Here is a 27,669-nt window from a genome sequence, read left to right as displayed (position 1 = left end):
ACTCTTTCTATATATAATAATTGTTTATTACATCTCATTTCAGACTACAAAACATGAATCCCTTATTTTAAACTGATATGTACCTTTAAGTCTCTTAAGTGGTTCTCTACCATTGTCGGTTCTGCCACTAACCTTATATTACAAACAGTTCTTTGCCCTCAACTGCTCAGAGATCTAGGGAATGTGATATTTAAATATTTAATTATTAAAAAAAAAAAACTTTTCACAACAAAAAAGAGACAGGTTGGCTCCTAGCAGCAGCTCTCTGCTTCCTCCAAAGAAGACAGATGCGCGCAGAACAACGTCCTTCTGCATTTCGCTTCAACTGCAGAGCGCTGACCATTGGGCAAACCTGCCTTTCGTCTAAAGTAAAGATCTCCAGATGTGGACAAAATCACTGGAATCGACAGCCTAGCTGCTCAGGTCAAGGTAGGCCTGTCTTCCTACAGATTTCTTAGCCCACAGGGTCTTCTGGAGCCTGCGCTAAACAGCAAAGGTCAAATACAACCTTCAGCGACCACGGAGGACCCCCCAAAAAAGAGTAGCTCTGGGTGCCAATCAAGTAAGCTCTCTGTCATTTTTTTTTAATATTTATTTATTTATTATGTATACAATATTCTGTCTGTGTGTATGCCTGAAGGCCAGAAGAGGGCGCCAGACCTCTTTACAGATGGTTGTGAGCCACCATGTGGTTGCTGGGAATTGAACTCAGGACCTTCGGAAGAGCAGGCAATGCTCTTAACCTCTGAGCCATCTCTCCAGCCCCGTCTCTGTCATTTTTTAATCAGTAACTCAAGTAAAATCTTATCCTTCTCAAAAATCTCTGACAGTTTGACAGCTGAGAGGTTTGGCCAGGTTGAGGTTTTGCGAGGTGACCTCACCAAAAGGGAGCCGAATTAAGAAATCCATCTTAAACAGGTCAGATACCCCCTCAATTCCCTGGTCCTAAAATTTTTTTTTCTTAATTTAACTTTGTTTTTGTTCTGCCAATACCTTAGGGACACCAGACAATTCTCATGCCACAGACACCGGTCAAAGCAAAGAGACCAGCCATGCCAGGATGCGACCAGCACCCAGCTTTCTCTCGCCCCCCCCAAAAGACGACGCCCACAATCAGCAGGAAGCAGTCTTGAGAGTTCGCCACCCCAGTTCCTTTGGGCTGTGGTGTCTCATCTCCTGCTCTTTATTATAAGGAAGACCTGGGAATGTTGTGCTTTCCTTTCCCTTTAAGGGACAAGCCACGCCCACTCTGACCTGCCCGCGCCATCTTGTCTCTCTTTCTTCTGTTTCTTCAGCGTGGCCGCGCTCTCTCTGGTTCTCTCTCTCTCTCTCTCTCTCTCTCTCTCTCTCTCTTCTCTCTCCCTCCCTCCTTCCCCCCTTTTCTCCCCTTTTAATAAATGCTTTTATGGCTACTTTCTGTGTCCATGGGTCTGCTCACAACCGCCACGCATTGGGAATTCTGCCGCATGGCTTCCCACTGCCGCCGCTCGGACCCTGGAGCCGGCACCCGGCACCGCTGGGGACCCGCTGGAGCTTGCTGCTGCGTGAGCCCCCCGGGGGACTCCCCCACATCATTTTAGGAATAAGACTATTTATCACAGGTTGTTTTACATTGAGCAAATTGATATGACTGTACTGCAACTTCCCTGGCACTTACTCACTTTTCTCTTTTATGAAATAAAAGAAATATACAATAATCATGTATGTGAATGTTCATATTTGTCTTAAATCATTGATATATTAAAGATACTCTACTCATTTTAACTTTTTTTAAATTAAGAAGGTTTCCTTATGAAGAATCCTTTTAAAAGTTCTTGTAGGGGTAGCCCCAGCCAATCACTTTGCTTGTAGGGCAGGGTCGCCTGAGGATATTTTTTACTAATAAGTATTGCTGGTGTGCTCTCCCCCTCCCCTTCTGCTTTTCTGTTCTCCGCTAGAACCACGAGTTCTGTGAGTCTTTCCCTAATTAAAGCTAAATATATTCTTATAATTTCTGTCTGCCTTCATTTATGCCATTACAAGTTCTGTGCTTGCTCTGTGCTCCCAAATAAAAACTCTTTGTCTCATCCCCATCTTTGCAGCAAAACAGCTGTGACAGCCATCATGTCACCCCCTTCCCATCTATTATGGATCCCATAGATCTTCCTCTTCTATTCTCTTGCAGCTTATTGTTTTGTTCAAAGTCCCAACATTAGCCAGCAACCCTTATTACCAAAAGGGTCTCTCTAGTCAGGGAAACATGTAGGATGAAGGCAGATCTACATCTCTTCTCTGTTCCTCCAGATCTAATCATTTCCAGTCTCAGCACCAATACTAGCAGAAAACCTGTTGTGGGGAGCTGCAGGCTGGCATTCCTGCCACCCAGCTCATGGCCGCCTGGCTAGCTCATGCCCCAAAATAATGACACACAAACTGTATTCTTTTAAACACTGCTTGTCCCATTTCTATTAATGTGTGTGGCACCTTGAGGTGCCCTTACCGGGAAGATTCTAGCCTTTGTCCATCCTGGGTCGGAGCTTCATCGTGTCTGCTCTGAGAGGAGCTGCACTGCATCACATCTGCCCAGGAGAGGGGAGCATGGCGTCTAAGCTCACTTCCTCTTCCTCCCAGCATTCTGTTCTGTTTACTCCACCCACCTATGTTCTAACCTATGAGGGCCAAGCAGTTTCTTTATTTTTTTAACAAATGACCTTCCTCAATCAACCTTCTGCAGTATCTGTGGCCCTATCTTCAGCAGATAACAAAGATCTCCTCCAACATTTTTTTCCAAAACTTATCCTAGTATCCCATCCTCCAACACCAGTAGGCATTTACTGTGCACACATCAGCTGAAAAGACCAGGAAAACAACCAAGCTAACTCCTTCAAATTCTCCATTTTTTCAAATTCAATCTCCCAGTCTCATCACTACCTCTGAATTACAATACCTACTGCAGCCTTCTTTGTCTGACTATTCACATCTCCCATGGATTCCACAGACCTTCACCTACTACATTCCTTCTTCCAAATTGTTGCTTTATCCCTGTCCCCAAGTTCAGCAAGCATTCCCTGCTAACCCAGTGGACACTCCTCCAGGGAAGCAGATGGGCTACTTGTAGATATTACCTCTCCTCTGGTCCTCTAGATCCAGTCAACCAGTCTCATTCCCAGTGCTATAGCAGACACACTGAAATGACCTCTATTTACTGTTTCTTCCAATTCAAGGAGAAGAAATAAACATATCCTTGCTGACCCATATGTTTTCCCTCCATCATGTGAACCTCTTGAGACCCCAATACTACCCATGTTTCTAACAGTCAGCTCCCAATACCCAGAGACATAATTTATCTGAAAAATCAAGCAGGCACAACTATCGGGTCAAAAGATAAGTTAATACCAGGTGGCACACAGACATCACACTTTTAGAAAATCTACATAAGAAACAGAAATCAGGAAGTAAAATCACAGCTGACAAGGACAAACCAAGAAATCAACATCTAGAACTATAGTCATCCCTATCCCAGATGCTTAGATGGCAGGATAAAGAGACAATAACAGCCAAGGTAATATGTCTCCACTAGTGCCCAGCTTTCCTATCACAGCAGCCCCTGAATATTAAAACATATCTAAAACACAATAAAAATAGCAAATCCACCTGTATGAAAATGATAGATTCTTAAAGAGGAAATGAATAATCTTTAAAGAAATGCAGGAAAACGCACACAAAATGATAGAGGAAATTAAAAAAAAAAAAACAATTCCCTTAAATAAATCCACAAAAAAAAATAGTCATGGGAAAGAATTCTTGTGGATCCTTTTTTCTCCCTCTGTTTTCTCAGATCCAATACTACAATTCCATCCCTTGCTCTGTAGCAGTACAACTGTGGCAACTTCCCTGACCAACTGTTCCCATCTACTTTGAATAACACAGATCTTCCCCTTCTGACCTCTTTCATCCAACTCATTGCTTTGACTCTGCTTCCAACCCCATCAAACACCCCATGCTAACAAAACATTTTGTCTAGTCAGGTCAAGAAGTAGGCTGACAACAAATCCTCACCTCTCTTTTCTCCCAGATTCAATCTCTCATTCTCCTGGCGAGCTCTGTAGCAGAATACCTGCTGTGTTGTCTTCCTTTCCTTTGTGAGCAGGTTCCAACTAATCCCAATGATTTTCTCCTCCAAATTCCTTTCTCCCAACCACTTTCACTATTCTAGCATCCAGCACCAGCAGGTATTCCCTGTGAACACACAACTGTTCACAGATAGGAAATAGGCAGATTAGGCATAATATTCTTTGCAAATACAGAAACAGAAAGGAAGGAATAATCACCTATCTAATGAAGGAAAACCCAGAAATCAGCAATGAATATGTTAGAGCTACAGTCCTTGCTACTCTTTCATAATAATCAGAAAATGGAAACAACCTAGCTGTTCCTCAATTGAAGAATGGATAAAGAAAGATAAAGAATGGGGTATTACTCTGCTGTTAAAAATGACATCATTACATTTGCAGGCAAATGGATGGAATAAGAAAAAAAATCATCCTGAGTGAGGTAAAACACAGCCAGAAAGATTAATATGATATGTATTCACTAATAAATTGATATTAGCTACTAAATAAATGATAACCAAGTTACAATTAATAGACACAGAGATCTTAGCTATGGTGGACTGGACATAAATATCCCCTGGAAGTGGAAAATAGATTAGATTTTACAGGTGGGAGCCAGTGAGAATAAGTACAGGAAGATCAAGTACCTAGGGAGGGGTAGGAAGATAGATTTGAAGGAGAGAATGAAGGGAAGAAAACTGGAATTGAGAGGCATGTGAGGGTCATATGGAAACCTACTACAAAGGAAACTTTCTAAAATACATGAAGTCAATCCTAATTAGTTCTCCTAATAATGGGGGAGACAGAGTCCCAACTTGTCACCAAATGAGTCTTTCATTGTAAGTACTGGGTTACATTTAATTGAGCATTTTGGCCAATGGGGTCCCATAAAATTGCCCTCCCCCCAAAAAATAACCTACAGACTGTTGGTAAGACAATGGGTTGCTCATTGTAATCAGATAGCAGGGTGAATTTTTTAAAAGTAACACCAACACAACTCTTTTTGAATGAAGTTTCAGTTGGTGTCTATATGAAGCCTTCACCTCTGTGTTCTAGTATCTCTGGTATAAGAAGATACTCTGCAGACTACTAAAGTAGAAATATAAATACCAACACAGTCACAAAAACCTTGACCTACAATCTGTCTAACCTATAAGATATGCTAGAGCAGCTGTAACATAGAACTATTTAGATAGACAAGAAATAGAGACGATATATACCAAAATGCTAGGATAAAATCATTTACTACTGATCTGAAAATATACTAATTAAATGACTTCTAATGATATTCTGCTATACTCAGATCAGTTCTTGGTCATTCATTATCAGAGAAGCTTCCTCCTGCAGCAGACAAGGTCAGTTGCAGAGACCCACATCTACGCATCATGCACAGAAGTATTCTACAGAACAAATAGTTCTAAATAGGATGTCTTCATCAAATTCCTTTTTTCAGAACTCAGGAAACCTCAAGAAAGAGCCTTCTGAATCAATTAAGTCAGGCTCATGGAATCATAAAAATTAAAGAAACAAGCACTTGACCTACACAGACAAATCTGTATCAGATTTTTGTCATATATATTATAACTTTCAGTTTATTATTTTTATGGGATTGTTTAGTGTTCAAGTGAGTGTGTCTCTCATTCTGTGCCTGCTCTTAGGAATGTTTTCCTTCTGTTAGGTTACCTTGTCCATCCTCAATTTGATGATTTGATTTTTTCCTTTATCTTATTTTATTTCATTTTTTCATGTTTATCTGCTATCTCTTAGAAGTCTATTATTTTCTAATGAGAGATAAAAGTTGAGTGGATCTGGAGAGGCGAAGCTAATGGGAGAAATTGCATTGAGTAGAAAGAGGAGAAGTTGTAATCAGGAAAAGAATGTATTTGAAATAAAAGGAAAAAAAATGAAAACAAAAAGCTCTGTCCTTGAATAGGAATAGAATAAATTATTTGAAAATGAAGTTGATAAAAAATGGAAAGAAAAAGCATGTATATTCCACAGAAAAGACAAATCAAAAATGCTAAAATGGTAAGAGTCAATATAGAACAAGACAAAAAGCTTCCACTTATTTCTTAAAGGAAAAGTTATACTTATTGAACACATTAATATAATTAATATTGACATTTAAAATTTTAATTTGGCATGTGTGATGATTTGAATGAGAAATATGCTCCATAGTCCTACACATTTAATCACTTGTTCCCAAATTATTTATTCTTTTGGAGGAGGTTTAGGTGGTAGAAACTTACTAGAAGAAGTACATACCTGGGGACATGGATTGAGAATTTCTATCTTCACCAACTCTTAGTAACTCTTCCTGATTTTTGCCTATGGTTGTAGACATGCTCCCTCAGCTTCCTGTCTTTACTACAATTCCTCCTGGTTGATATCATGTCTCTCAGACAAAGTAGATATTTATCTCTCTAGAACTATAAACCAAAATAAATGCTTAAGTTTTCTTTGTCATTATTTTTATCACAGCTACAAAATCATTACAGTAGTTGGTGACAGAGTGTGGGCTGCTGCTGTGAAGAATATCACTATGTGTTTTGGAGAAATGTGAAAGACTTTGGAACTTTGATCTAGAAAAGTAGTTAAATAACATAGGCAGAGCTAATAGGAACATTCTAGTAGAAGCCTGGAAGACAGTCGTGTCACAAGTAATGTGGATGGTGGAGACATTGCTAAAAAGACTTGAAAGAGAAAGATATCAACAATGGGGTTAGAAACTTTTCTCTTCATAATTTGACAAGCCAAACCAAACAAATCCAAACCAAACAAAAGCACCTGACTGTTTTCTGTTACATCCTTAAGAACTTCATTGATGAAAAAAAAAAAAAAAGATAGACTAAATTCTTTGGTCAAAAAACTTCAAGACCCAATAACATTATAATATTTAATCTGTCATATTGTTATTTGATATAATGCTTATGGAGGTCTATAATGAAACAGAACAAATGGAACACAAAGAAACACAAAATGTTCAGTTTGGAGAAGAAATGAGTACAGAACCTTAAAGTTAAAGCTAAGGCTGTGCTAAAAGAGAGGATGTAATTTTTAAGGAGATTATCACAGTTAAGGAGAAGTCTCCTGCTTTGCACTTTTGCACTTAAGAAAAGTACCTTAAAAGCAAGGACTTATTCAGCTATGCATCCAATGTGAGAAGAGAGAAAGCCTAAGGATTTTCTGTTCCTAGAAAGTAACTGAATTGAAAAAAAAAAAATCTACTGCTAAAGTGATTCAAAATTGTCACAGGAAAGCAAAAGCACTAGCCAAACTTGCTCCTGTGATACACATGGTACTTACTTTAGGGACATGGAGAATGAAGGAGAAGAGGAACCATGGATTCCTCAGCAGTTTCAGATAGCCACAGTAACCAGGCAGCTTGTGGCAGGGGAGTCCAGGCAATGAAAGACTTGAGAGTGCATCTGGCTCTAAGAGAGCATTGCATAAACCTATGAAAGTTAGGACTGAATTATAATAGAGACACTAAGAAGTTGAAAATGACAAATGTAGGATATTTGCTTTGAAGAATGTTGAAAGTTTAAAAATATTGGCATTTTAATTGAACTAAATGCATTTCACATTATGACAGGCCATGAGCCTTTGGGAGTCGGAGTATGGCATATAATGGTTTCAAAAAGAAATGGCCTCCAGATTTGAACCTTTGATATCTGTTGTTGGTGCCTTTGGGTGGGGGGGGGGAAGGTTTAAGTTCTGAATGCTTGAAGGAAGAACTCTGTCACTGAGAGTATGACTTTGAGATTTTATAACTTCACCCACTTCCAGTTTTCTCTCTCTCCTTTCTGACTGTGGTTGAAGATGTGATATCTGAGATTTCTTCTTCTGCTGCCATGCCTGCTGCTTGTTGTCATGTCACCTGTCATCCTTCTGGAACCAAAAAACAAATTAATATTTTCTATAGTAAGTTGCCTTGGTTGTGGTAACTAATATTGTGTATTTGCAAATGGGACAGGCTCAATTGGCAAATGGCCTTCATATTCTGTCATATTGGTATATATTTTAATGAAGGCACTAAGTAGTACAGGCACTGATAAGCTTTCTGATTTCTTTCCTTTTCAGGTAGAATATGTTCTCTTTGTGGAAACCACCTTCAGTGAATGCATAATGTGTACCTTAGGCACAGTTTCTTCTGTTTTTGAAACCCTAACTTATCATGAAAAATAATTTCCTTCTCTCAGAATCAATCTAATTTTATCAGTCAGGTCAGATTGAATACTGACTGTAGAAATTATCAGTGTAATGGGTATATGGGTGATTTTGCCTTAATAAAATTAATTTTACCACATGTATTAGAAAAAGTATTTCAGAATTCTCTTCAGAATTCTTAGGAGAATGCAAAATCCTGTCTGCAGTCACATTGTAACCCCATGAAACTAAAAGAGTATATGACAAAAACTAAAACAACACAACATAGAGGGAAGCAAATCCTGAGGATGATAAATAGGAAAACAAGTGCAAATGAGATTATTGTCCCCATTTTTAACCTCAGTTTAGTACATTGTCAGAGTTGGTCTGGTACACACAGAGTAAACACAAAACATTTTTTATTTAGTTAGAGACTAATCTAATTTTTATGTACATTAAATTAAATTTGCCTGAATTTCAGTGTCTATCTCATCATATTTTTGCCATATGAATTTAACCTTTTCCAGTCTCTGCACACTGAGACATTTCTCAAATAATATAAGTCTCAATTTTACCAGACATTAAAGAATACAACAACATAGACAACAATTTATGAGTGAAGCAAAAATAAATTTGCTCCGGTATAAATGTTCTTTAGCATTTGAAGACAGAAAAAAAAACACTTTTACCTATGAGTGGTGTTGTCACTAGAGAAAAGGTGGACTAATACCACAGGGACTATCATTCTAGTGAATTTTTGGGCAAAAGAATATATTATTTACATTATAACAAATTTCAACTTATTACTAAGATTTTAAATAAAGATAAATCTACAAACCTGTATGAAATAGATTCACCCCTAAAGAAATGTTGTGAGAGGAATTTGTCCTCACACTTTAGAAGGTGTTTATAAGTACTTTGTCTTCACAAGTATACACATAATAGATAATGTCCATAACAAAGTAACAGTTGTCATGAAGACGGACCTGGTTTCAAAAAATCTAATAATGTTTCCAATAATATGGAAAGGCCAAGGCAGTCAAATATCCCCCCAAAAATTCAGAGGATGAGGAAATTGATCAACTATAGAATGTGAGAATCCTTGCAGAACTCATTCACCAAAGTTCTTGTAAAACTTACCATTCATTTTTAACAAACAGTGGTATGCATTCTCTGACTCTTTGGCAAAGTGAAATAAAGCAGATTCCTTCTGTTCTATGGAATTGGTGTTCTTTTTACAATATCAGCGGATGTCATAATCAAAGTTATTGGGGAAAATTAATATCAAACTATCTTCTATAGAACTAGAGAAACCATAAACTCTTTTTCTTTCTGTTACGTGGGTGAGAAGAGAATTAATCATACTTTGTCTTTTTTCTTCCCTCTGTCTGATGCATCAGATACAATTAAAAAGAGAAACCCTGTCTCGAAAAATCAAAAAAAAAAGATGTAATTTAATAGAACAGCTACTTGAATCAAAGGAAACAATTATTTTCTTTAATGAAAAGTTAATGAGGTCCTGATACTCCATTTGGGAAAAATTGAGCAATTTGGGTCATTAAAAATAATGTTCTGTTTTGAAGCAATGTAATAATTCTTCTAGATGTGGTATTTTAAATATGGATATTTTGAAGTATGAGATCTACATTATTGATAAAAATGTAAGTACTTATTTCCATGGCACGTCAAGGAAGAAGGAAATAAGATTGTCATAAGTAATTAGCATTTTATAAGATGGTTTAAATTTGTTTTGTGTATGTCAAATCTATTAAATATAACCAGAGAATTACATAAATAATGTTGCCAAACAACAACAAAGAATTGGTATTTTTCCCTCTAACTCTTAATTTTTGTTAATTCCACAATTCACAAAGCGTGTGATTCCCTTTTAGGCAGAGGGGAAATATAATCAAACTAGCTAATCAGGAAGTTTCTATGAAAGTGAGTGAATTCTGTACTTTGTAACCCACAGGGAAATAGATTTTATAAAACCATGTTCACAATTTGGCAGAAAAAAACATTTACATGAGTGCAATGACTGAGCTTTATAAAATCCTATAATATTACATTTATTCTAAATCTGTTAGTTCATTATGTGTGTTAGAACTCACATGAATATTCCTAGTCAATACCAAATTCCAAGTCAACTTACCATAAATATCCTATCAAAATTCTAATTGCTTTTATTCCTCAAATGTTTGGGTGGGGAAAAATTGACGCTAGGAGTAGTGATAGGCTATAGAAATTCAAATTTATTTTTATTGTCAGTCACTTGGAATAAATAACATTAACAGTTTGTGAGAAAATTTTATTATAGCATGAAGGGGTAACTTTGTTTATATTTGCTTGAATGATAGTAAAATGTTTGTTTTTTTCTTTTTGTTTTTTATTCAAGAAAGATACGCAAAGTAAAATGTTTGTTGAACTGAGAATTTGATAACAATATTATTATTTGAAGCTAAGTTTAGAAAGTTGCTTTTTATTAGTGTCCACTTTATATGGAATATAACATATTAAACTAAACAAGAGCTCAATTCAAATACATTTGGATCATATTGACTTTGACCAAAACATCTTTTCATATTTCATCCTCTGTAAATAATCACACTGAAATATTTATTTTTCAATCCCAAGTTTCCTAAGTCTATTTATATTGAAAAATTACAACAAACAGCAATTATTACAGTGAATACTTTTGGAGCAGTTCATAAGATAAAGTGGGATGTTCCTTGTTTTCTATACAGGAATTTTTGTTCTGAGAAATTAACTTTTTTAAAGATTATCGGCATATTTTTGTTTATCTAATGTAAACCTCAGTATGTTGTAATTATTTTTACCAAACATAAGCATTTGAATCACTTGTGTTTTGAAAGCTTATAATATTACACAATGAAATTTATGTGTTTTATCATGAGTAAAAATTTTTTTGAAACATCCAATATTAAGAAATACTTTTGCATACCTCCATTCCTTGTTGTCTCAGAGACTAAAGTAAGATTTCTTCATCACAGTAGTAGTAAACCCACTTTGGAAATATAGCACAAATTGACCCCAGCTAAGACTCTAAGCAATAGAGGAGAGAGTGCCCGAATTGGCCTTGCCCTGTAGTGAGATTGATGAATATCTTAAATATCACCATAGAACCTTCATCCACATCAGAGCACTTGATTGAGCTCCCAAAGTCCAGTTAAAGAGTGGGAGGAGTGAGAATATGAGCAAAGAGGTCAAGACCATGAAGGGTTCATCCACTGAAGCAGTTTACTTGAACTAATAGGAGCTTCCCAACACCAGCCGGACTGGGAAGGAACAAGCATAAATCCAATCTAGTCCCTGTGAATGTGTGGTTGACAGTTGCATGGCTGGTGCAGACTGCAGGGTCACTGGCATTGGCACCAAGATTTATCCCTACTGCTTGTACTGAATTTTTTGGAACCTATTAGATGAATACCCTGTTCAGCCTAGATATGGTAAAGAGGGCCTTGGACCTTCCCCAAATCAATGTGCCTTTCCCTCTCTGTAGAGTGGATGGGTAGTGGGGTAGGAGGATAAGTGGAGGGAATGATAGTAGGGGAGGGAGTGGGAACTTGGATTGGTACACATAATGAAAAAGATAGTTTGTTTTCTTTTAAAATAAAAAGAAATGAAGAAAGAAAGAATCTGTTTCAAAAATTAACCTATCAAACAAGCAATAATCCTGGGTGTACACATTAGAGTACTCCTCTGCGGTAAAAAACAATGACTTCTCGAATTTTGCATGCAAATGGATGGAAATAGAAAATACGATCCTGAGTGAGGTAACCCAGACCCAAAAAGAAGAACATGGGATGTACTCACTCATAATTGGTTTCTAGCCATGGATAGGGGCCACTGAGTCTATAATTTGTGATCCTAAAGAAGCTAAACAAGAAGGTAAACCCAAGGAAAAACATATAGATATCCTCCCAGCTATGGGAAATAGACAAGATTGATGGGCAAAAAATTGGAATCTTGGGGGTGGGGTGGGATGGGGATGAGGGGTGATGGGGAGAGAAATGTGTGAAGGAGAGGATGAGGGGAACTGGGGGAATGGGGTGAATGGGGATAAAGGAAGGTTGGATAGGGGAGCAGGGAAACTCATACCTTAGTTAAGGGAGCCACCTAAGGGTTGGCAAGAGACTTGAACTTGGAATGGCTACCATATGCCCAAGGCAATGTCCCCAGTTAGTTCATTGGGGCACCTGAGGATAGGGAACCTGAAATGAACCTATCCTATAATCATACTGATGAATATCTTGCATATCGCCATAGAACCTTCATCTAGCGATGGATGGAGATAGAGACAGAGACCCACACTGGAGCACCAGACTGAGCTCCCAAGGTTATAATGAGGAGCAGAAGGAGAGAGAACATGAACAAGGAAGTCAGGACCATGAGGGGTGCACCCACCCACTGAGACAGTGGGGCCGATCTATTGGGAGCTCACCAAGGCCAGCTGGACTGCTACTGAAAAAACATAGGATAAAACCGGACTCTCTGAATGTGGTGGACAATGAGAGCTGACGAGAGGCCAAGGAGAATGGCACGGGAACCTTCATCTGGCGATGGATCGAGAGAGAGACAGAGACCCAATTTGGAGCAATGGTCTGAGCTCTTAAGGTCCAAATGAGGAGCAGAAGGAGGGAGAACATGAGCAAGGAAATCAGGACCACGAGGCGTGCACCCACCCACTGTGACAGTGGAACTGATCTATTGGGAGCTCTCCAAGGCCAGCTGGACTGGGACTGAATAAGCATGGGGTGAAACTGGACTCTCTGAACATGGCGGACAATGAAGGCTGATGAGAAGCCAAGGACAATGACACTAGGTTTCGATCCTAATACATGAACTGGCTTTGTGGGAGCTTAGCCTGTTTGGATGCTCACCTTCCTGGACCTAGATAGAATTGGGAGGACCTTGCTCTTCCTGTAGGGCAGGGAATTTGGACTGCTCTTCAGTATCGAGAGGGAGGGGGAATGGAGTGGGGGGAGGAGAAGAGGAGTGGGGATAGGGGGAGGGGAGCGGGGGGAGGGGCAATATGTGGGAGGAGGGGGAGGGAAATGGGAAACGGGGAGCAGTTGGAAATTTTAATTAAAAAAGAATAAAAAATGAGGAAAAAAATATATTAAAAATACAAAAGTTAAACCAACTTAAATATACAATTTAAACAATGCCATAGCACCTAATGAGACAGAAGCAGCAATTAAAAAATTCTCTGCCAAATAGAGGTGAGGGACAGTTAGGGTCAGGCCAGAATTCTACAAGACTTTAAAAGGAGAATTTTCCCTATCAGCAATATGCTACAAATAACTCCTCTAAATAGAAACAGACAGAGAATTTTCTATTTTTTTTTTCATGTCACCAATGCGAGGATTGTAAACCACAAAAGACTCAATAGAAAAAGAAAATAAATTTATTAATTTTATTTGATATCCTTAATTAATACAGATGGTAACATTCTGAACAAAATACTTTCAAACTGAATTCAAGAACACATCTACGGGGAACTATGGAGTTGGCTTTGTCTAGCTGCCTTAAGAGGCATACATCAAAGGTTTTGTAGGTTAGAGTCCATGGCTCCTGAGGCACAGTGTGCCTTCCAATTTCTGAGAAATTGATACACTCCCTCAGACAGCAAAGCACCTTAAATTGTGTAACAATTTCTTACAAAAGAAATTTCAAAGAGATAATGTTTTAAGTATAAATAATTCAAAAGTCTGGCAAAGAATGTTTCTTCAATAAAAGAAGTAAGGGATTTTTACCCTTGTATTCATTATCAGATATTTTAGAGGAAAATTTCAGTTACTACTTTCATACATTTGTTTTTAAAGTACATCTTTGCATGTCTATAACATAGACACTATTACACAGGTAAGATTCAGATAATAAATATATTTGAAAAGCATAAGCTTCTTTAAAATGTAATGGAGGGCAACTCTTTTAGAAGCTTACATAGTAGCTCACAGTGACTACCAGGAGGACGGGAAAATTCAGTTAAAAATAAATAATATCAGGCATATTTTATATACTACAAACATGTTTATATTTGCAAAACATAAGAATATAATGTTATGCTATTCAGTTAAAAATATGGTTCTTTACTTAAATTAAATTTTGTCTTTCTAATTTTTTTTTTGGTGGTGCATGCCTTTAATCCCAGCACTCAGGAGGCAGAGGCAGGCGGATCTCTGGGAGTTCGAGGCCAGCCTGGTCTACAAGAGCTAGTTCCAGGACAGGCTCCAAAGCTACAGAGAAACCCTGTCTTGAAAAAAAAGCAAAAACAAAAACAAACAAACAAACAAACAAACAAAAACACAAAAGTAATCGGTAGGGCATTTCTGTGAGTATTAAAATCACCTCTATTTTTTATAGCTTTTATATCCAATGTAAATGAGGGAGAAGGTAACAAGAGACTTTATTAACATGATACAAGGGCTAACTCAAACAGTTAATCATTTTATCATTCTGAGATATCAAATAATTATCATTCTGTTGTGTAGGTAGAAAAACTGCTCTAGATCACATATCCTGAAGGCTTCCCCTTTCCCAGTGACTACATAGTTACAAAAGAAGGAGCAGAAGTACATTTGTATACTCAAGAATGCATGATCCAACTTGAATGAGCTATTTTAATGTTAAAAGAACCAAGCAATCACATCCTGAGTTGGGACAGGCAACTATGCTTGTCAATCATTTGAGCAACCTCTAACTCTCTGACACTCAGACAAACTGGAAATGGGCCCATATTTTTGAGCCTCCACAATTTCTCTCTTTTTATTCGTTTTAATGAAGCCTGAGATTCTGCAATAGGACAGATGATTGAATCTGCCTTAGTTGAACACCTTTTTTGTATCCTAGGCTTACCTGTCTTTGGTACATGTATTTTAATCATACATGTCAATATCTTAGGGGCCTGGGAGGAAAAAAGATCAAGCTTGTCAATGACTGCCGATCTCTCCAAACAAAGGGTTAAGGTAGAACGTACTTCTGCGCTCTGTGTGCATGAGCCAATATTTTGTCAAGAGAATTCATCGGCAATTAAATAATGCTTTGTGAATAAACATGCTTCTAATGGCTCCAGTCTACTAATTAAAGGAGAGGAGAATCACCAGGGTTGGGAATACCCCTTTACAATTGATCTAGAGTGTTTCTTAACATTTTTTGCCATATCAAAATCTAAATCTCTTATCAAATATATCAAATCCAAGCACTCATAGGAAATGTCAAATTTTTTATCATCTTATGGTGAACTAAAGCAGTTACAAACATTAGCTGGTCAATACCATAATTCTAGAATGAAAATTAACAATAAACACACAATTGTCACATCACAACTCTTTTAAATTCACTCTAACAAAAAGACAAAAAAAGGTTTCTCTGGTAGGTGAAAGTCTAACCACATTGCTGCTTTTAAGCAATTGTCCCAGTCTCTGAGAAGCAGCAAAAACCCTTTGGCTACCCTCCTCGATTTTAAAGAGGGGTTTTAGGCACCCATCCTTGTAACAAGTATTTTCTCCCCGAGGAAAAATTGAGCTCTCAGTTCTCAGGTCCTATATTTTAACAGCAGTTTGAATACCATACTGTCAAAATGCGTTCTGTGTCCCAAAGACTAAAAGATTCAAATGTTTAGTCTGCATTTTTGGCCCAGGTAAACAGAACTCACTAGGTTTGGAAGTCAGCATAGCAAGTTCATCAAGAGGCTGAAAATCACCAGTCATCACCATAATCTTTAATTTTTTGTCAGACTACAGTAAGTTGTAGTAAATTAGGAACATTGATTTAGGTAGCTCTTTCCTCAGCCTGCAGCATGATGGTATGAGGAAATCAGGATCACAGGTTTAGGAAACTCTATGCTTTTTTTTTCTGTTTGTTTTTTTATTATTTATTCTTTTTTAATTAAAATTTCCACCTGCTCCCCGTTTCCCATTTCCCTCCCCTCCTCCCAAATATTGCCCCCTCCCCCCACTTCCCTCCCCCTATCCCCACTCCTCTTCTCCTCCCCCCACTCCATTCCCCCTCCCTCTCGATACTGAAGAGCAGTCCAAATTCCCTGCTCTGCGGGAAGACCAAGGTCCTTCTATCTACGTCCAGAAAGGTGAGCGTCCAAACAGGCTAAGCTCCCACAAAGCCAGTTCATGTATTAGGATTGAAACCTAGTGCCATTGTCCTTGGCTTCTCATCAGTCTTCATTGACCGCCATGCTCAGAGAGTCCAGAATCAACCCATGCTTATTCAGTCCCAGACCAGCTGGCCTTGGTGGGCTCCCAATAAATCAGTTCCACTGTCACAGTGGGTGGGTGCATCCCTCGTGGTCCTGATTTTTTGCTCATGTTCTCCCTCCTTCTGCTCCTCATTTGGACCTTAAGAGCTCAGACCGTTGCTCCAAATTGAAACTCTGTCTCTACCTCGATCCATCGCCTGATGAAGGTTCTAAGGTGATATGCAAGATATTCATCAGTATAGGATAGGGTCATTTCAGGTTCCCTCTCCTTAGTTGCCCAAGGTACCAGCTGGGGACATATTCCTGGACACCTGCGAACCCCTCAAGAGTCAAGTCTCTTGCCAACCCTAAGATGGCTCCCTTAGATAGGATATATACTTCGCTGCTCCCGTATCCATCCTTCCTATATCAAAACCATCCCAATCCCCCGAGCTCCTCCCATCCTCCCCTTCTCATATTTCTCATCCCATTTCCCCTTTGCCCCATGCCACCTCACCCGCAAGTTCCCAGTTTTTGCCCTGCAATCATGTCTACTTCCCCGTCTCCATGCGGATGACTATATGATTTTCTTTGGGTTCACTTTCTTATTTAACTTCTATAGGATCACACATTATATGCTTAATGTCTTTTATTTATGGCTAGAAACCGATTATGAGTGAGTACATCCCATGTTCCTCTTTTTGGGTCTGGGATACATCACTCAGGATAGTGTTTTCTATTTCCATCCATTTGCACGCAAAATTCGAGAAGTCATTGTTTTTTACTGCTGAGTAGTACTCTAATATGTATATATTCCACACTTTCTTCATCCATTCCTCCATTGAAGGGCATCTAGGTTGTTTCCAGGTTCTGGCTATTACAAATAATGCTGCTATGAACATAGTTGAACAGATACTTTTGTCATATGATAGGGCATCTCTTGGGTATATTCCCAAGAGTTGCTATTGCTGGGTCCAGGGGTAGGTTGATCCCAATTATTCGGAGAAACCGCCACACTGATTTCCAAAGTGGTTGCACAAGTTTGCAGTCCCACCAGCAATGGATGAGGGTACCCCTTTCTCCACAACCTCTCCAGCAAAGGCTATCCTTGGTGTTTTTGATTTTAGCCATTCTGACAGGTGTAAGATGATATTTCAAAGTTGTTTTGATTTGCATTTCTCTGATCGCTAAGGAGGTTGAGCATGAACTTAAGTATCTTTTGACCATTTGAACTTCATCTGTTGAGAATTCTCTGTTCAGTTCAGTGCTCCATTTTTTAATTGGGTTAATTATCCTTTTAAAGTCTAGTTTCTTGAGTTCTTTATATATTTTGGAGATCAGACCTTTGTCTGTTGCGGGCTTGGTGAAGATCTTCTCCCAGTCAGTAGGCTGCCTTTTTGTCTTAATGACAGTGTCCTTTGCTTTACAGAAGCTTCTCAGTTTCAGGAGGTCCCATTTATTCAATGTTGCCCTTAATGTCTGTGCTGCTTGGGTTATACATAGGAAGCGATCTCCTGTGCCTATATGTTGTAGGGTACTTCCCATTTTCTCTTCTATCAGGTTCAGTGTGTTCAGATTGATATTGAGGTCTTTGATCCATTTGGACTTGAGTTTTGTGCATGGTGATAGATATGGGTCTATTTTCATTCTTCTACAGGTTGACATCCAATTGTGCCAGCACCATTTGTTGAAGATGCTCTCTTTTTTCCATTGAATACTTTTAGCTCCTTTATCAAAAATTAGGTGTTCATAGGTTTGTGGGTTAAAATCCGGGTCTTCTATACGATTCCATTGGTCGACTTCTCTGTTTTTATGCCAGTACCACGCTGTTTTCATTACTGTAGCTCTGTAATAGGATTTGAAGTCAGGGATGGTAATGCCTCCAGAAGTTCCTTTATTGTATAAGATTGTTTTGGCTATCCTGGGTTTTTTGTTTCTCCATATAAAGTTGATTATTGTCCTTTCAAGATCTGTGAAGAATTTTGATGGGATTTTAATGGGGATTGCATTGAATCTATAAATTGCCCTTGGTAGAATTGCCATTTTTACTATGTTGATCCTCCCAGTACAGGAGCAAGGGAGATCCTTCCATTTTCTGGTATCCTCTTCAATTTCTTTCTTCAATGCCTTAAAGTTTTTGTCAAATAGATCTGTCACTTCCTTGGTTAGAGTTACCCCAACATATTTTATGCTTTTTGTGGCTATCGTGAAAGGTGATGATTCTTTTATTTCCCTCTCTGCTTCCATATCCTTTGTGTATAACAGGGCGACTGATTTTTTTGGAGTTGATCTTGTATCCTGCCACATTACTAAAGGCGTTTATCAGCTGTAGGAGTTCTTTGGTGGAGTTTTTGGAGTCGCTCATGTACACTATCATATCATCTGCAAATAATGCAAGTTTAACTTCTTCCTTTCCAATTTGAATCCCCTTTATCCCCTTATGTTGTCTTATTGCTATTGCTAAAACTTCGAGAACTATATTGAAGAGGTATGGAGAGAGTGGACAGCCTTGGCGTGTTCCTGATTTTAGTGGGATGGCTTTAAGTGTCTCTCCATTTAATTTGATATTAGCTGTCGGCTTGCTGTATATAGCTTTAATCAAATTTAGGTATGACCCTTGTATCCCTAATCTCTCCAAGACTTTTATCATAATGGGATGTTGAATTTTGTCAAATGCTTTTTCAGCATCTAATGAAACGATCATATTTTTTTTTTCTTTCAGTTTATTTATATGATGGATTAAATTGATAGATTTGCATATGTTAAACCAGCCCTGCATCTCTGGTATGAAGCCTACTTGATCATAATGGATAATTTTTCTAATGTGTTCTTGGATTCGGTTTGCCAGAATTTTGTTGAGGATTTTTGCGTCGATGTTCATGAGTGAGATTGGCCTGTAATTCTCTTTATTGGTTGGGTCTTTGTGTGGTTTTGGTATCAGAGTTACTGTAGCTTCATAAAAGGAATTTGGCAATGACTCTTCTGTTTCTATATTGTGAAATACATTAAGGAGTATAGGTATTAGGTCTTCCTGGAAGTTCTGGTAGAATTCCGCATTGAAACCATCTGGTCCTGGACTTTTTTTGGAAGGGAGGTTTTTGATAACAGTTTCTAATTCTTCATGACTAACAGGTCTATTTAGGTTGATCACCTGGTCCTGGTTTAACTTTGGTATATGGTATTTACCTAAAAAAGTGTCCATTTCTTTTACATTTTCCAGTTTTGTGGCATATAGGCTTTTGTAGTAAGATCTAATGATTCTCTGAATTTCCTCTGTGTCTGTGGTTATGTCCCCCTTTTCATTTCTGATCTTATTAATTTGAAAATTCTCTCTCTGCCATTTGATTAGTTTGGATAGGGGTTTATCAATCTTGTTGATTTTCTCCAGGAACCAGCTTTTTGATTCATTGATTCTTTCAATTGTTTTCTGTGTTTCTATTTTGTTAATTTCAGCCCTCAGTTTGATTATTTCCAGTCTTCTACCCCTTCTAGGTGAGTCTGCTTCTTTTTTTTCTAGAGCTTTCAGGTGGGCTGTTAAGTCTCCAATGTTTGCTTTCTCTGTTTTCTTTAAGTGGCAGTTAGTGCTATGAACTTTCCTCTCAGGACTGCTTTCATAGTGTCCCCTAGGTTTGAGTATGTTGTTTCTTTATTTTCATTGTTTTCAAGGAAGACTTTAATTTCTTTCTTTATTTCTTCCTTAATCCAGGTATGGTTCAGTAGTTGACTATTCAGTTTCCATGAGTTTGTAGGCTTTCTGGGGGTAGCATTGTTGCTGAATTCTAGCTTTAATCCATGGTGATCTGATAAGATACAGGTGGTTATTAATATTTTTTGTAACTGTGGATGTTTGCTTTGTAACCGAGTATGTGGTCGATTTTTGAGAAGGTTCCATGAGCTGCAGAGAAGAAGGTATATTCTTTCCTATTTGGGTGGAATATTCTATAGATGTCTGTTAAGTCCATTTGATTCATTACCTCCATTAATTCTCTTATTTCTCTGTTAGGTTTCTGTCTAATTGACCTGTCCATTGGTGAGAGAGGAGTATTAAAGTCTCCTACTATTAATGTGTGCGGTTTGATGGCTGCCTTGCGTTTTAACAATGTTTCTTTTACGTACGTGGGTGCTTTTATATTAGGGGCATAGATATTCAGGATTGAGACTTCATCCTGATGAATTGTTCCTGTTATGAGTAGAAAATGTCCCTCTCCATCTCTTCTGATTGATTTAAGTTTGAAGTCAACTTTGTTAGAAATTAGTATGGCCACACCTGCTTGTTTCTTAGGTCCATTTACTTGATAAGCCTTATCCCAACCCTTTACTCTGAGTAGGTGCCTGTCTTTGTGGTGGAGGTGTGTTTCTTGTAAACAGCAGAATGTTGGATCCTGTTTTTGTATCCAATCTCTTAGTCTGTGCCTTTTTATAGGTGAGTTGAGTCCATTGACATTAAGTGATATTAATGACCAGTGGTTGTTAACTCCGGTCACTTTTTTAGTAGTAGATTTTGTGTGTTTCCCTTCTTTGAGTTGCGCTGGTAAAGGGTCTCTAGATGTCTGAGTTATTGTGGTAATTGTTGGACTCCTTGATTAGTGTTTTTCCTTCTATTACTTTCTTTAAGGCTGAATTTGTGGCTACGTATTGTTTAAATTTGTTTTTATCCTGGAAAATTTTGTTTTCTCCATTTATAGTGAATGAAAGCTTGGCTGGGTATTGTAGTCTGGGCTTGCATCCATGGTCTCTTAGTTTCTGCAGTACATCTATCCAGGACCTTCTGGCTTTCATGGTTTCCATAGAGAAATCAGGTGTAAGTCTGATAGGTTCACCTTTATAAGTAACTTGGCCTTTTTCCTTTGCTGCTCTTAGTATTCTTTCTTTATTCTTTATGCTTTGTGTTTTGATTATTATATGGCGAGAGGATGTTTTTTTTTGATCCAGCCTATTCGGTGTTCTGTATGCTTCTTGAACCTTCATAGGTATATCTTTCTTTAGGTTGGGAAAGTTTTCTTCTATAATTTTATTAAATATATTTTCTGGACCATTGAGCTGCGCTTCTTCTCCTTCTTCTATTCCTATTATTCTTAGGTTTGGTCTTTTTATTGTGTCCCATATTTCCTGAATGTTTTGTGATGAGAATTTGTTGGCCTTGCTGTTTTCTTTGATCAGCGTGTTTCTTTTCTCTGTGGTATCTTCAGAATCTGAGATTCTTTCTTCTATCTCTTGTATTCTGTTGGTTTTGCTTGCTTCTGTAGTCTCTATTCGTTTACCTAGATTTTCCCTGTCCAGCTGGCCTTCTATTTGTGTTTTCTTCTTTGCTTCCATTTCAGTTTTTAAGTCTTGAACTGTTTCCATTATCTGTTTGATTGTTTTTCCTTGGTTTCCTAGTGTATCATTCACTGATTTACTCAATTCTTCAAACTTTCTGTTATACTTCTCATCCATTTCTATGAGGGCATTTTTTACATGCTGTTTAAGGGCGTCAATCACTTTCATAAAGTCAATTTTATCTACTTCTTCATGATTAAGGTGTTCGTGTCCTCCTGTTGTGAGGTCGCTGGGTTCTGGTGGTTTCATATAGTTTCTCAGATTGTTGGGTAAATTCTTGCATTGGCGCCTGCCCATCTCTTTCTCCAAATGCTCCCCTATGGATCTTCTTTTTCCGGATCAGGTCTCCTTGCCTACTGATGTACCTTCCCAGTGATGGCTCTCTGCAGTGATAGCTCTCCTGTTGCTCCAGTGATGTCTCTCCTGGTACCAATATCAGAACTCCGTGTCCAAAGACAGCTCTCCTGGTACCGAGATTTGCTCTCCCACTGATGGCTCTCCTGGTGCCAAGATCAAATCTCCCTGCAGGTTGGGTAGTTTGTAAACAAAGCCCCTACCTTGCTTGTTGCAGGCAGGCCAGTGAAACAAAGGAAGTCTCCTCTGCCTACTTGCCCTGAGGATTTGCCCCCAGCACCAGACAGACTGAGCTGGATGGTGTTATGTGCCCAAAGAGGAAAGGGGGCAGAAGGAAGAAGGTTCTGGATGCAAGCTGGGTGGGACAAGAAGAGAGAGGCAGTATGCGGGGTGTAGAGCCCCTGCTGGGAGTATAGGGTGGGGTATGAGGAACTTCAGAGTTCCCTGTCTAGGGCTGCTTCCGCCACCGGTCACAAACTCACCCCACTGCTGTCTCTCCTGGTGCCGAGATCAGATCTCCGCGCAGGTTGGGTAGTTCGTAAACAAAGCACCTACCTTGCTTGGTGCAGGCAGGCCAGTGAAACAAAGGAAGTCTCGCCTGCCTACTTGCCCTGAGGATTTGCCCCTAGCGCCATACAGACTGTGCTGGATGGTGTTATGTGCCCAAAGAGGAAAGAGGGCAGAAGGGAGAAGGGTTCTGGATGCAAGCTGGGTGGGACAAGAAGAGAGAGGCAGTATGTGGGGTGTAGAGCCCCTGCAGGGAGCCCAGGGAGTATAGGGAGGGGGATGAGGAACTTCAGAGTTCCCTGTCCAGGGCTGCTTTTGCAGCCGGTCACAAACTCACCCCACTGCTGTCTCTCCTGGTGCCCAGATCAGATCTCCGTGCAAGTTGGGTAGTTCGTAAATAAAGCGCCTACCTTGCTTGGTGCAGGCAGGCCAGTGAAACAAAGGAAGTCTCGCCTGCCTACTTGCCCTGAGGATTTGCCCCCAGCGCCAGACAGACTGAGCTGGATGATGTTATGTGCCCAAAGCGAAAGGGGACAGAAGGAAGAAGGGTTCTGAATGCAAGCTGGGTGGGACAAGAAGAGAGAGGCAGTATGCAGGGTGTAGAGCCCCTGCAGGGAGCCCAGGGAGTATAGGGTGGGGGATGAGGAACTTCAGAGTTCCCTCGTATTTTTAATATATTAAGAAACATATTCAATTATTTCAAGTGACTCGGTTTGGTGGGATACAGGTTTTTATAGTATGTCAATATAATTTCCTGAATTTCCTTAATGTCTCTTGTAACATCTCACATTCATTATCTATTTTTCTTAATTTGGATACTGTCTCTCCTCCATTTCATTAAAATAGCAAAGAGTTTATCATTTTTGTTGATTTTCTAAAGAAAAAAATCATTTCAATAATTCTTTGCATTGTCACTTTTGTTTCTATTTCACTGGTTTCAGTGATTATTTCTTCTTAGGTGAACTTTTGGGATATGATTTAATCCTGTATTTCTAGATATTTCACGTGTGTCATTAAATTATTAATTACAAGGTTTTTCTAGTTTTCATTTTATTAACGTAGATATTTTGTGTTGGAAACCTTACTACTAGAACTGCTTTGGTTGTGTCCCACAGTTTTGGGTATATTGTGTTTTTATTTTCAAAATATGATGTAATTTCCTTTTAAATTTCCGTTTTAACCCAATTTTTATTTAATAGTGAGATGTTCATCTTCCATGAGTTTCTATAACTTTTGCCACTGTGATTGTTGATGATATTGAACTTTAATTTATACTGGCCACAAGGGATGAATGATATTGCTTCATTTTTTTATTTCAGTTGAAACTTGCTTTGAGTCTTAGAAAATAAATTATGGTATAATGAAGAGATAATATATTTTTTAGTGGTTGAGTAGAATGTTCTGTAAATGTTTGCTGTGTCCATATAAATTATAATGTTATTTAGTACCAGAATGTCTGTGATTAGTTTTTATCTAAGTGATATGTCTATAGGTGAGAATGTGGTACTTACTTCACTGTAACTGGAGGTTTCTCTATCACCTGCTACTTACCAAATATCCACTCTGAGGCTTAATATTAATTTCAAACTGCTTGCCTGATGCCTGAGGCTTATTGCTAACTGCCTTCTCCATCTTAAACTAAACCTTTCATTAATCAATGTACTGTTCTGTGGCTGTGCCATTACCTCATATTTCTTCTTTGGTAGCTGCTGGCATGTCCCTGACTCTACCTTCTTTTTCTGGTAACTTTGCTTGGATTTCCCACCTGACTCTATTCTGCCTGGCTATTTGACAAATCAGCTTCTGTATTAACCACTGTTAGTAAAGACATATTCACAGAACACAGAAAGACTTTCCATATCATATCCCCATTTCTGTCTAATTAAAAAGGAAAATTTTAACTTTTACATCGTTAAATTATATGTACCAAAACAGGTATCAAGAAAGAATTATAGTTATAATATTTAGTCCAGTTGAATTGGAAAAAATTAAAAGCAAATATTTAGTCCAGTTGAATTGGAAAAAATAAAGAAAATATACTATTATCTATCCTATCTTTGTGAATCTAAAATTTTATATCTAATTTATCTTTCCTATAACTAAGAAAAACTATATGTATAATTATCCAGTCTTCAACTTTTTCAAAGTCCCCAGAAGGCTATAATATTACCTATGTAAACAGAAAGCTCATTAAAAGCAATTCTAAAGCTCTAGAAATGACAGAGACATTTGGCTGCTTTGCAGTCACCCAAAGATCTTCTCTAATGTCAGGACATCAACTTAGTGACCTGTGTTATCTGGCAGTATTTTCAATAAAAAAGTTTAAAAAAAGTTGAAAGACTATCCTGTATATATTGGCAGTTTGTCAGTCATTTTTCTCTGTGTCCTACAGAATGTCTGGCAGGTTCCTCTGTGAAGTAAGAGCACTGAAGGACCAATCCACCTGGTTTTGAAAAGTTTACTGGTCATTTTCCTGCATAGCCAGTTTATGTAGCAAATAGTCAAGCAGTCCAGGCTAGAATTTTTTTTTTTATCTAAATCACCAACCTTGCCATGATGAACACAACTCCATAAGAAGCTTCTTCAAAGCCCATCATTGTCTTGAGATATTGGTGCTATCAGGTGCAGATGGGTCTCAATGATGAGAAAAGTCTAAGTAATTAAAATGCTTTAAATGCCATATTCTGCAGATCTTTGAAGTGTTTGAAGATTATGAATCAGGAACCCCAAAAGATCATCTCACCTTTAGGCAAGTTCAGTAGTCTTCTCTCTGTGGGTTCTCTGTGTCCAGTTTATGCAATAGTGCAGGCCAGAGCAGTTTCTTGCCCAAATCGCTATCAAACTCCATAAGGTGCCTCTTTGATGCCCATCTTCTTTCTTCTTGAAGTAGATTGGTGCTGTCAGGAGCAGACATGTCTCATTATCATGAAAAGCCTTAACTTATTAAAACATTAAATGTCATATTCTGTAGTCTCCAAAAGATATGAAGAATGCCTATCTGAAATATATCTATGTACATCTAAAAAAATCTAACTAACATAACTACAAACTTGACTATTATAGATGATTATCTATTAACAACCTATATACATTACACTTTTACATGAACTACACAATCACAATAATTTAATCAAGATCAGAAATACATATACATATAACAAAATTGACCTTAAATTATATCACTAAAGCAAAATCTATACTAATGCAAATTATTCATACCTATATCATATCCCCCTTTAAATGTAAAAGAACATTTATAAACAATATTTGGGAATATGTGTACGTTATTTCTCTCCAAACTTCCTGCTGTTATTTAGGTCTTTTATGGTATAACCTGTTTGCTAGGTTCATCTCAGTCGGCAGTTGAGTAAAGTAATTTTTTGAAGGTGTTCACAGCAACCTTTCAGGAGGGCGTGGTCTATCATACCATATTGGGATGGAAGCAATCCACAGGGTCTCATCCTCTATGAAAACAAAAGAAGAAACTCCTTTCCTAAGCATCATGTCCTTAGATCCAAATTTTAAAGTCAAGGTATTTTCAAAATATCTATGTTGGATTAGTTCAGCAGCATTTATAAGCAAATATCTTTTAGCAGCTGTTGCTCCTTTCTCAGCATTCAAACAATTCAAAGAGAGCATAATAGCATGCAGTATCAAGATTCTCTGTGTATTTTCCATCTTTATTTTAATCTCTATTTTGTTTATTTTTACTTTTATTATATATTCTCTGTATATCATTGTCCTGGAATAACTCTCTAGACCAGGCTGTCCTTGAACTCTCAGTGATCCATCTGTCTCAGCCTCCTAGGCATGGGGATTAAAGGTGTGTGCTACCATACCTTGAAGTCACAGAGTTCAACTCCAAGGTCAATCTACCTCTGCCTCCCAAGTGTTGGGATTTAAGGTGTGTACTATCACACCCAACTACTCTCTTTCTTACTTTTTTTATTTTTTACTTTAAAAACTTTAACTTTTAGTCTGCATATATTTTTAACACGCTGTAAATCATTTAAAGGTTTTCTTTGTCTTTGAATCTCTCTTTACTGTGTATCTCTCTTTTTCTGACCACACGAGCCTTGAAATTACTGAGCAATATGGGTAGGATTAAAGCCGTGGCATTGGCAGCTAGATCCAGCCCATTCCTTAGCTTTCCCGCCTCATGGCAGAGGTACTACTGGAGCCATCTTTACTGCCACAACTCTATGCCGTTTCAAGGTCCTTGCCAGCAAACACGTTGAGTGTTGTTTAGCACTCAAAAGCTCCTTAGTCAGGACCTCCTGCTTGAAAGAGTCAGAGTTTGCCCTGGCAGGACAGCCCAGAAATCCAGCATTTTAAAACAGCACAACTTCTTTCCTGCTATGGCTGAAAACTGAAAAGCATGCATTCAGCTTTTCATCAACACCGTTTAAGTGTTTCGTGGCAGGAACTCTTAATGAGCTGCAGGGTTTTGCAGCTAAAGTAGAGTCAGGAAGCCTCTCTTAGATGAGAGCGCTTGCTTGCCTCTGGCAAGCAGAGCAGACCCAAGAAATTGCTGCTACCAATAAAACATGCTTTACTCTATTCTTTCCCAAGCTTTCTCAGGCTTTCTGTAGATTCCGTTGGGCACCATTCTGTTAAAGGAGCTGCGGGCTGCCTTCCTGCCACCCGGCTCCTGGCCACCTGGCTAGCTTATGCTCTGAAATAACAACACACAAACTGTATTCTTTTAAACACTGCTTGGCCCATTAGCTCTAGCCCTTACTGGCTAATTTTCATATCCCGATCAACCCATCTCTAATAATCTGTGTAGCACCAGTCTTACCGGGAAAGATTCAGCATGTCTGACCTGGTGGCTTGCTTCATCGCGTCTGCCATGAAGAGCAGTGGCCTGGCATCTTACCTCACTTCCTCTTCCTCCCAGCATTCTGTTCTGTTTACTTCACACACCTATGTTCTAACTTATGAGGCCAAGCAGTTTCTTTATTAATTAACCAATGACCTTCCTCCATCAACCTATCCATCTGAAATAAATCTCTGTATCTAGAAAACCTATCA

The 27,669-nt window shown here is 38.4% G+C and overlaps 1 pseudogene; it reads left to right on the top strand.

Annotated features, from left to right (window-relative positions):
* Window positions 1–7,406: 7,406 nt before the first annotated feature.
* The window catches only part of LOC130868372 (SH2B adapter protein 1-like), a 152,952-nt pseudogene continuing 132,689 nt past the window's right edge, over window positions 7,407–27,669 (top strand).

The sequence above is a fragment of the Chionomys nivalis genome, chromosome X (assembly GCF_950005125.1).
Source record: "Chionomys nivalis chromosome X, mChiNiv1.1, whole genome shotgun sequence".
NCBI lineage: Eukaryota > Metazoa > Chordata > Mammalia > Rodentia > Cricetidae > Chionomys > Chionomys nivalis.
This window is presented reverse-complemented; position numbering and strand designations above follow the sequence as displayed.